The 11,821-nt window shown below is 34.7% G+C and overlaps 1 protein-coding gene across 2 annotated transcripts in view; it reads right to left on the reverse strand.

Annotated features, from left to right (window-relative positions):
- LOC127860712 (uncharacterized) overlaps positions 1 to 11,821 on the reverse strand; it is a 372,542-nt gene that overhangs the window by 345,875 nt on the left and 14,846 nt on the right. The window lies entirely within an intron of this gene.

Genomic DNA, 11,821 nt, shown 5'->3' on the forward strand with positions numbered 1-11,821 from the left:
TTCTCTTGATAAATTAAATATGGAGTAACTTTGTTTGAACTCTACCTCTTACATATAACAATCTTGTTTCCTCAATGTACACAAAGTGATGAAAGATTATAACATGTATACTAATGTATTATAGTTACCATAAACAACTAGAATACCCTGTATAAAAATGAATTTACACAATAACTTGCCGGTTCAGTCGCGTACTGATATATTGTTAGATAATCAATATGAATTGACCATTATAACTTTCAGATAGTGTACTAGGGAACACAGGTGAAACAATGTTAATAAACCAGTACGTAATCACAAATCATTGTTGTAAATATAACACGCGACCTTAACAAAACAGCATAGTAAACACACCAACACAATAAGTCAAGTTAACATCGCATATGCATATAGGACAGTATACCTTGTACTTCGAGATTGCAATATTTCTCTTCCACACACCTCGTCATGGTTGAAAACCATCCCGGGTATGCTTTTTCCTCCGATGAAAGTGTGGCGCCGATATATACGAAATCCCCTGTGGTCCATCTTGCATTTCTCACAAAGGTACTGGCCGCAGTCGAGACAGAAGGAGTTGGCTCGAACAAGCTTGTTGACCTGTAGTTTAAACACATGAATTTGCTCTGGGAAAACGGGGTTTAATGCATGTGTGTGTAAAGTGTCGTCCCATATGAACCTGTGCAGTCCGCACAGGATTATTGGGGACGGCACTTTGCGGCTTTGTAATTTTCGTATAAATGAAGTCTCTTCCGACGAACAATACAGTTTTGGCGGAAAGTGTCGTCCCTGATAAGCCTGTGTGGACTGCATTAAAATCCGTTTCCTAGCAAGGATCATATTTATATTTATACTTACTTTCATGATATAACATGTCATTACATATTTAATGCATGCTTCAATCTGGATAAGATAACAATCGTCAGCAATGCTTATACTTATACTTCTTCGGTAGAGAGGGCAAATGTTCATAAAACAACATCTAAAAGAAACATGGCATAGAACATTCGTAGGTTTCAGACATTAACATTTAAAATAAACAATATCTTCGTTATCTATAAACAAATATATGTTGTTTTGAAAGTGTTTGTCTCCTTGAAGAATTAAAAAAAATTAGTATAACATAAATATTGACATGACAAAACATTTATTTTATTATATTGTTTTAGGTAACAAGAAACTTAATATATTATTGCCAATACAATGTATTAATGTAGTAAACTTAAACCTTTGTTCTGAATATATGTATATTATGTGACCTTTAGTTTCGTTGCGCAGTAGAAGAATGCGATCTCGTGCTTTGAGAATTCTTCTATCTTCCTATGCTCGGTGACGCATTCCCCACAAAGGTAGTATTTGCCTTCCTTACAGATGCCTACCGCCCCGTTCTCGTCACCTCGTATATAGCATTTCGCGCATATCATATCATTGGTTCCGTTGACTTCATTGGAACATCCGAGTCGAGAGCATCGAGATCCGTCTTCGATCGCTTACCAAGCGTTGGGGCTGCCATTTGCTGTGTTTCACTTTTTATTTCCTTGTTCAATAAGTGTAGTTTATACTATATATAGGTTGAACGCCCCGTAGTTGTATTAACTCATTAAACAATTATGTGAGTTTAGTATCTATCTTAAACTTCGTTATACATGTTCAAAATTTTCATGAGCTCAGAAGTCCGTAACCATTTGTGGAATTACGCTATACAATAAGGTTCCATTAAGTTAACAGCAAAAATAATATTGACACGGTGTTTATATTAATACAATTTTAAGATTGCTACTAAGAATTATACATTCCATTTCCCCTTCTTGTTTGCTGTCAAAGTATATGTCTGAAATGTGCACTATTTTATGTACGTTTTCCATGTCAACCAGAGGCGTGTCAACTTTGCCAACTATCTCTTTGTGTTGTACCGTCTGACCTCAAAAGAGACTATCTACATTCTTGAATGTATTTCAATTTTGTCTGTGAATTAATCTGACAAGTGTATTTGTATCCATTGTTTTTTGCGTTGATCGGTCCACCCTTAACACGTGCGCTCGTTTCATTTCCTTTCAAATGCAGCCGCATGGATCGCTGGGCACGCAGTGATCACGGAGTGGTTTATTGACTGAGGTCTCAAAAGAAGTTGAACTTTGTATAATAATAATTTGAAACAATCTTACCATTTTAAACGTTATTGTTTTCCGAAGGTGAAAAAATGACGAACAGATTTATTTAAGAGTATTGATTTTTGTCCAAAATACTCAAAAGGTTTCAGTTGGCGTTTCTCGTTGAACTAATATTTACAAACATATAAAGGTCGATTCAATTATTTAAAGGTACCGTAAACCACGACGGCGAAGAATAGAAAAGTTGTAAAATACCGTATTTGTTTACAATTATTAGTTTATATTGATTTAAATATCACGACTGGTATTTTCCAGTCGTTATATATACCCCGGGTACGATGAATATACAAAAACGTACCCATGAAATGTAATGCTAAATCGGTCGTTGTCGGCTGTTTTTCTAAACCATTTATATTTACATTTATGTCAATTTTCTATAAAATGGCCTATATATTATCGAAATTCATACTCAAAAAGCATGTTGATGCATTTTTTTAAAAGAGAGGTTTGTTTAAGATAAACAATATCGTTTTACGGTACTCGTTAGCGCGTTTTACGACATCGGATTTTGGGCGGTAATACAACTCGGGTACAGTCTATATCGACCGGGTACGATTAAGTATATTTACCGCACCCGGGGTACATGTAAGTATACTTAAGAATACCCGGGGTACATGTCAGTAGTACCCGAGCCGTCAATGACCAATCGAGCGTCACGCAATCGTCAGAGGAAGACATAATTGACTATCGATAAACACAGTTTTGCTTTCAATATGAGAAAACAAACACTACCGAAATAGTATAGTATCGTGATAAGAGGAAAATCGTTTAATTTTCTAACCACAAATGTTCCTGTACTTGGTCAGCACGTCTGGAAATCGTTTTCTGGATAGCCTGGATAGGCTACCCTTATTTACCTGTTTGCTATATTTGTTATATTCAATTCAATTTTGTATCGTAAAGCATTGTGTTTAAAATTGCCATTTACAATTCACAATGAGATTTTTAAAGACCCGCGTCATGCGAAAATGGATCTTTTATCATATGTGCACATCATATCTGAAGGCCACCCAACCTGCGCATTTTTCAGTCTGGTCAGGAGATACATAATGAGACGATAACACCTTGCGTGATTTTATAGCGGACAGCAGCGCCTCTGTACAGATGCGCAAATTCACATGTTGGGCTTGATCTACGCTGGCCGAAACGCTATAAAACCCATTTCCGCATGACGCGGCTATGAAAGTGAGATTTAAATGTGTCGAAAGAAAACTGCGTGTTAATTCAATATTAACGATATATTTCGATGGTGAAGAAATAAACTGATAATAAGCTCTGTGAGGACAATATGATATGATGATAATTTTTATCTACTAACACTAATGTGTGATTTGACTATAATAACACACATTTCATGCGGTTAAAATGCCACTTACAAGTGAGAGAAAAAACATAGTTAAACTTGTGTTTTCAATTTAATTTTTTAGAAACGTAAATTTCAAACTTTATTTATAAGTCAGCATTTACTGCAAATATCTTTTTAAAAGATATTTCTTGTTTTAGTTAGTTAACTATTGTGTTGTTTCTTAAAAGACAAGTGTCAACATTGAACGATTTGCTCCAGGACGTTGTGTAACTTACTGAAAAAAGTGCAACGGAAATGTGTCCAATTCTGTTAAGCAAACAACGTAAATCGCCGATTAGATAACACAAACGTTTTTATTGCATGGGCTTCTTCCAGCGCTGCTAATCTGTTTTTTTTAACGAAGAGGTAAATGTGCATATCCGCTTCCGCTTTATCTGCATATCAGTCATCGTGTAATTCTGTCCTGCCTGCATTTGTGCCCCTCATTTACTACCTTTCCGCTTGTACTCCCCCCCGTCCGTCCCTCATGCACTTCTGCGCCCTGGACGTACATGTCTCATGCGCATCCGCTCCATCTGCAAGCCCGTCCCTGATGCAATTCCATACCTGTTGCACTTCCATCCCTAACTAGTTTGGTCCCTGAAGCAGTCCCGTCTTTTGTGTACTTTCTTCTTTCATGTAAGTCCATTTTGCTTTCATCAAGAATAACTCGCTCCATGATAATGAATATTTCTTACGATACTCGTCGATTTAATATTAAAACATGTAATGTAAGGTAACACTTGAAAATGTTAGATATATTTTCATAGCATGGCATTTAATAGATTGAGATGAGTATTTAGTTTTAGTTTCAGTTTTAGAACTTTCAAAGGCATTGGTCCAAGCCCAGAATTCTCGAAGAGCAATCAGCGTGCTCTAATTTGAAAAGGTTGAGCTCTTTTTGAAATAACAATAAAGAATGCAAACTATTTTATGTTTTAAAGACTTCTATCTTTCAATGGAAATAATATGTGAAATAAAACACATTAATGATATTTTGTTCAACACAGGCGACTTAACACCAGTCTTATGTATCAATGAAATAACCGACTAAACACCTTGCGTAGGATTTTTTCTAGATATCGGCGCCAGGCGTTGGTAGTTAATCTCAATGGTTAATCAAGCGATGTGTGTATTTTACACATTTAGGTGCACACCGAAGTCAGGCGGTTCCGGCGACAAATATATTGCTCCCAGACGAGCATGGTGGTGCTGATTTCCCTCTGGAAACACTTGAACTGGACTTCGCGCATCAAAGTGCGCTGCCTCCCGGAAATAAACGCCGGTCCCGCACTGCACTGGAATGGACCGCGCGTGGAAAACAAGCAAGACCTGTTTGAAAGTTTTTATGAGTTTTGCTTGTCAATGAATGTTGATTCATTATGTATAAGGCTGTCATGTGAGCGAAGTGGTTGGGTCATGACTTCTCACTTCTGCAACCGGAGGGTTAATACCCATTCACAGGGAATGTGAGTTTAGTAGGTGGTCACCATACCGGATTAGTGGGTTTCCTCTGGGCAATCCGGTTTTCCCCTCCCCACAGCATAAGACTACACCAATATTGAATGACTTTCAGTAAAACCTAATTACACATGTAGCTGGAAACTTAAGCTTTAAATTTAAATTCGTTTCAAATTTCGTGTCTACAATCAGCTTCAAATCTCCACTTAAAGCCTTAAAGCGTCTCGAATACTCATAACAAAAGCCATAATGTTTGGATAAGTTTATCCTTTCCCACTCAGAAGCAAAGTGAAAATGGCTATATGCAAACAGCATAAAACCAGAACAGCCTGTGAGTAACTCGTAGTCTGTTCAGGTTTTATGCTGTTTGCTGCTCATCAGTATATTAGGGTTAGAAATGAAGCCTTTACAACTTGAATCTAGTAAGAAAGGTCGTTAATTAAATTTAACTTTCTAAAGGTCCACAAATGCATAAAAATACGTATCTAACTGGTAAAGGGTTAATATATTGTAAAAAAAAGATAAATATTTTTTTTTATCAAATACATAATTAATTAATTATAGATATGCTTTTTTTTACCTACACATTTACCAGATTTGCATACATTAAGATGTAAACATTATTATTATGCATCATTTATCAATTATTTGTTTTCCTTGGAACTTAATCTGTTTCCTTACAGGCAATGCAAAACGGTGACGCTTTTATCTGATTTGGTTAAACATTACTCTACAGACCTTAAAAAGTATCAGTTAGTATTTGAACTACTCTTGCTGAACTGAAGAAGCTTCAAGACAGTCAGGAGGCAAGCATTCAGTCTGTGCAAAGTTCATATAATGAGCACTTACACAAGATACAGGAAACCCGGCAAAAAATACTTGCTGCTTTAGACATGCTTGAAAAAAAGACACTGCATGAAATGAAAGATTCACTGACCCAACTGCAAGCCTCTCTAAAATGTGATGTCGACAAATGTGCCACTCTTCGAGATTAATTAAAACAACTTGGCGATGCTATTCAGGACATAAGCGATAAAAGCAAGCAAGAACTATCTTTCATAGCCAGCATTAAATGTCTGGATAAAATACAGCAGTTTGAAAACTATCGCAAGGATAACTTTGCTCAACTAAAATCTTCTATAAATTTCGAGCCTAATAGTGAAATTATGCAGTACCTTTCCAAGTGCTCAGGTCTTGGAAAAATTGAACACAATGCCAAGTCATTGACTGTGGTGGGAAATGCAGACCAAATCATAAGGATTGATGGGTAGTATGTGTATGATGTAGGCATACAGGGTGATTCAACTTGCAGTATCACAGACATATGTGTTCTCCCTAGTGGAATAGTCCTTGTTGTAGAGAGCGATAATAAAAAAGGCAAGCTTTTAAACAAGCTGTACAAGCTGGTGAGTTACTGTAGTGTATCTGATGTGCCTTTGGGCATGTGTAAGATCGCATCCAGTGAGGTTGGTGTTACTGGCGGTTCAGAAGTCCAGTTTATCAAAGTCATCAACAACCAAGTGGTGAACGACAGAAAGCTCAAGCTTCAACACTACTGTTACGGTATTGCCTGCCACCAGGAAGACCTGTTTTTAACCTCTGTTACTGTGCTGTACATGTACTCCCTTGATGGTAAAATAGTCAGCAAACTTCACGAGGATAACTTAAATAAATGGACAGGTAAGAATCATATTGGATTTATCTCTATGATCAAGAACATATCAATACAGCAGCAATGCCCTTCAATTTATGCAGTATTATTCATACAAATAGTTATTAATATATATTCACTCCATGACAGGTCTATGAAACGAAAGTGCATGGCTGTGAAAAGAATAGGTTTTGATCCGTTCTTTATGTTTCGTTGTTATCAAATAAACATCGTGTAATATGGTATTTATACTTATGATTATATACCTAAATTTGTCTTGCATTGATGCAAACAACAATCAAACAAGAAAAAAATTCAACACTGAATTTATGTGATAATAATTTTAAGAGGTTGCTTGTGTAGTAGGTGAAAAAGTACTAGACAGGAAAGTTTCAGTACTGTTTCTTTTTCTACATTATTGTCTTTAAGTAAAAGTTACAACCGAAACTTAATTCATAATTGTTTACACATTCATGTATGCAGTATGCTTGTCTAATTTCACTCATAATTATGGCAAAAGATTGTAATATTGTTTTCTGTTTAGCAGGATGGAGTTGTGAAATGAGCCCGGCAGGTGACAAGTTGTATATCACAAACTCCAAACAGAACAAGCTCCTCACCCTGGGAAGGAATGGAACAGTCCTTTCCATCTTCATGGACCCTGCACTGAACTGGCTAAAGGGTGTACATGTGACACCTGCAGGCCAGGTGCTGGAATGTGGAGAGGCTTCCAAAACTGTCCTACAGGTTCACAGCCAAGGTAGTAAGAAGCTGGCTACTCTGGCTACACAGAGGGATGGGCTCGAGGAACCATGGTCAGTCTGCTACGACAGCTACACTGACTCCATTATTGTGGGACAGTTCAACAACAACAGCACGATCCTGGTATACAAAGTGAAATAGCTTATCATTCTTGTATCTGATTTGTGTTATGCTAATACAAATTATAAAAATAATAATAATAATTATAATAATAATAATAATAATAATAATAATACTTCTAATAATAATAATAATAATAATAATAATAATAATAATAATAATGATAATAATAATGGTAATGATGCACATTACAATTGCTGTAAGTCAATCAGTGCTTTGGTACAGTGCAACATTTTTCTATTATTTATGTATATACAAACTATGTTTATTATGTGAGTGGCCATTATATATAAAATAAAGTAGAACGTTGCTTATTTGCATTTTAAATATACATGAGTTGGATAATCTGTTTAATGTAGATGGGAACAATGCCTTCCTCTAAAGATAAAGTATATTATTAGATACCTCGAATTATTCTATTTTACTTACTATTAAACCGGATGCCTAAAGAAAGAAATACCCTGTAAATCAGCTGTCACTCATGGAATTGCCAGGAACCAGTCTTCCACCATTCGCATACAAATGTCCCGAACACATGAAAGCCATAGAAACACATTTGGCATCGACTCGAAATCAACGACTTAAAACACATCATGTGGCCTGAAAATTCCATGAACCTAAGGTAGTTCACACATAGCGGACTTTGCCTTTAATTTGTCCTTTCATCAGCACGTCTTCTGCATTACATATTTTCAAAAAAAAAACAACATGTTTAGCCTGTTCGTTCTTGTTGTAAAGATGCTATACGTGCTGTTTGACAGTTGGTGTCTTTTGCTTGAATTACTTGCAAATAGCCGTTAATGGTTCGCAAAAATAGAATATTTTAATGTGTTCATACGTTGTTAAATATCTCAGCAAATCGTTGTTTGTTTGCGTTTATCTACATAAAAAAGACAATCATTTCTGTAACGATTTAAAATCGCAACATATTGTAAGAAAGATTGTTATTTTTAATAAGTATGTGTATTTTTTAAGTTTTAAGTGGCTCGCGGATAATTTATGAACTAAGTCGAAAACATCAATTGCTTAATACGAACGTACAAAGATAAATACCTAACATGACTCAATATTTGTATATTTAATATCTGCTTATATTGTTAAACGTTTGAAAACATAATACACGCTCGTGAATTTAAGTTTGCTTTTTCATGTTTCTCTTCGAGAATCCCTTTGTAGAAGGAGATAATTAAATGCCATATTACATGCTTTATAGTGCATAGAACGGAATTCAATAGTATCAGGGCCGCTTTGATCTAATAGTGAAAAATAATGTATCACTATTTATTTTGGGTTGGAGGCCATTGTTTACACAATAAAAATGACCTGACTTGAAAAAAAAACAAGTGGGGTGCTGTTATATTTGAGTATTTACCTGCATTCAAATTGTTAAAGGAGAGTAAAATAAGATAGAATTTACATTTGTAGTTGCTTTAGTACTTATATAACGTGAATATGTTAATGTAAAGCCTATGTAAAGGTAAACGTTCAATAATGAACAAGGTGCATGGATAGAACAAATTGCGTAACCCATTTAAAGACGCAAAAGAGGGTGTGCATATACATAATAAAAACATCACTAAACGAATTGTGTGTTGTAAACGCTTACAGTGAAAGGATATAAAACAAGGTCATCAACGTTTTTCATTTAAAACAAAATTGCCATTGTGTCGTAACTCAAAAACAAATATCGTGCTTGATGCAACTTCACGAAAGTAAATTTATTTATATAAAAAGTAATCAGGCGGTAATATGATGTGATATAATGCACGATATTATTGACAATCTTACAATGCAATGGAAAATCACAAACATTTGACACGTGGTTAGATTTTTTTTCAGACAAACTATAAATCACAATTCGTTAATTAAAGCGCAAACACGTGTTTTTCTACTAATTCAACATTTCATCTGCGATAAATGTGCAGCGGCAAACCATTTGTTATGACCATTTGTTACGTATGCATACAATTTTAAATGGAAAACAAATCCTTTGAAATGAAACATTAAAATTCATTGGTGCATTAAATTTTTTAGCATGTTCATCATTCGATAAGTGACACACACATATTTATATACTAGCTTGCGTAAGTAAAACCTCATGACATTTAAATCCTGTCTGGATATTACCGAATTTCCTGGGAAAGGTTACGGGGCATTTTTGCATAATCTGTACACACATTCTTCTTGTTAGTTATCAATGTTATGTTGTAATTTATACTCTAACACAGCCAATCCATACATGTTTACTTGGCAGAGTGGAAATATACACCAATTGATTAGGATATATAATGCTCTAAAGATAATCGGCTGAAAATAATCCCTGATAGCGTTGGTGCCATATTGAGAAGTCCATTTGTGTGCTGAAGTCATGTTTAATCCGTTTAAGGAGGTCACTGCCTTGGGAACTTTCGTAAAGAAGTAGGTTTGTATCTATTTTCTGAAGTTATTATATATAAAGACGGCATGTGTGTTCCTATGAAGTGTAATAAAAACTTGCAGTTCATGTAATCGAACTAACAACGATATTATCGCTCATTTAACCCACTTATGCCGAGTGGACTCTCCCATCCTTTTAAATTGGATCAATTTATTTCCAAAATTAGGAATGTCTAGTATATTTATTTGTATATTTAGAATATTTCTTACAGAAATTCCTGTAAGCAAACAGCACAGATGCTGAAGAGACGCCGCATCATGCGGCGTCACATCTGGGTTTACGCTGTTTGCAAAGGCCTTTTTTTCAGGACGGTAGGCATTAATGGGTTAATGTCACCGTTTTTGCTAGATATATCATCAAACTCACGGAAACAAATACTCATGAAATCAATAAATATATATTTATATAGTACAATAAAACACATTATTACAAAACAACCATACATGACGACACTTAAAGGCAAAACAAGTCATAACTCTCTTTCCGCCGTCTTATATTGGAACGTCGTTTGCTGAATGGAACCCTGAACGGCAATACACTACATGAAACTGTCATTGCATTGTTTTTACATTTTGAATTTGAGAACACGGACACTTTTTAAATATACGATATAGTTGATCATATGCTTTGATACACCGCTGAACGCAAAATGTCGTTGTTTGTTCTGAGATAACAGCAATACTAGTTTTTAGTCAATACATGTATATTAATAAACAAACACTTATGTACGCATTTAAATTATACATTAAGTGATAAGAAACGAAACTTAACAAACCTTGGTTCTTTTTTTTTAAATGGTCCATAGGGTAACGTAATGTCGTCCTTGTCAGTAGGAGCCTATAAAGCGATGGCCCAGATTTCCCTATGTTTGATTTGATGACCACATGAGTTTGCGCTTAAAAATCATTATAATCTAGTTTTGAGCAGGTACAAGATCGAGTTGATCTAGTGCTAAAAGTCGGGCGCTAGCACTTAGGTGTCGCAGAAGTTACGTGCGCATGTTTTCGTTGAAACGAAATAATATGCTCGTACAAACGAATTATAAAGTCACATGACCGAGTATTTAATTCGTGCGAACGACCTAATCCATACATGTTTACTTGACAGAGCGGAACATTATATCAATTAAGTAGGATATATTATGTCCATCAGATAATCGGATGAATATAATCCCTGATCACGTTGGCATCATATTGATATGTTTTCGGTTAAAAGACACAAGTGTTGTAAAAAAATATCTGGATTAACTTGGTTTGCTCTTATGGCAAAAAAGTATAAAAAGCTGTCATATGAACAACATAAAATACAGTAAACTTCGGTTCTGAACCTGAGGGTTAGTATGAATTTTCATTATTGTTTTTAAGATATTTAACTTAAGATATAATATATTTATCTACTCTAATTATATGTACAATTACTTTATTGGTGTTTTAGATAAATTAGTTCAATATAAAATGTATTTATCTTCTTAAATTAGATGTCAAAATTCTTCATATTTAAAATAATATCATAGACATTACAGCTTTAGTATAAAACTTATGTTTAAATATTGTTTTAAGTATTTTAAGCAAACATTTGTTATGAATGATAACGGATAATGTTTATTGGCGCATTAGTATCGATGGCCTTCAAAACAACATTGTTATAGCCTTCGAAATATGAAGCAAAGGTACAACTTAGTACAATTAAATGTTGAAAACTATTTTTGCTATGGTTCTTGAAAAAGTATTTTGAATATAAAATATATTAATTTCTTAATAAAACAAAAATAAATATGAATTCATATTTAATTCCGTTTTCATACATACAATTTGTTCTTCCTTACCCGTATTGCATTCGACATTCCAAATTGTTTATGTTCTGTGTACAATTGAATT

Source organism: Dreissena polymorpha, chromosome 15, assembly GCF_020536995.1.
Source record: "Dreissena polymorpha isolate Duluth1 chromosome 15, UMN_Dpol_1.0, whole genome shotgun sequence".
NCBI lineage: Eukaryota > Metazoa > Mollusca > Bivalvia > Myida > Dreissenidae > Dreissena > Dreissena polymorpha.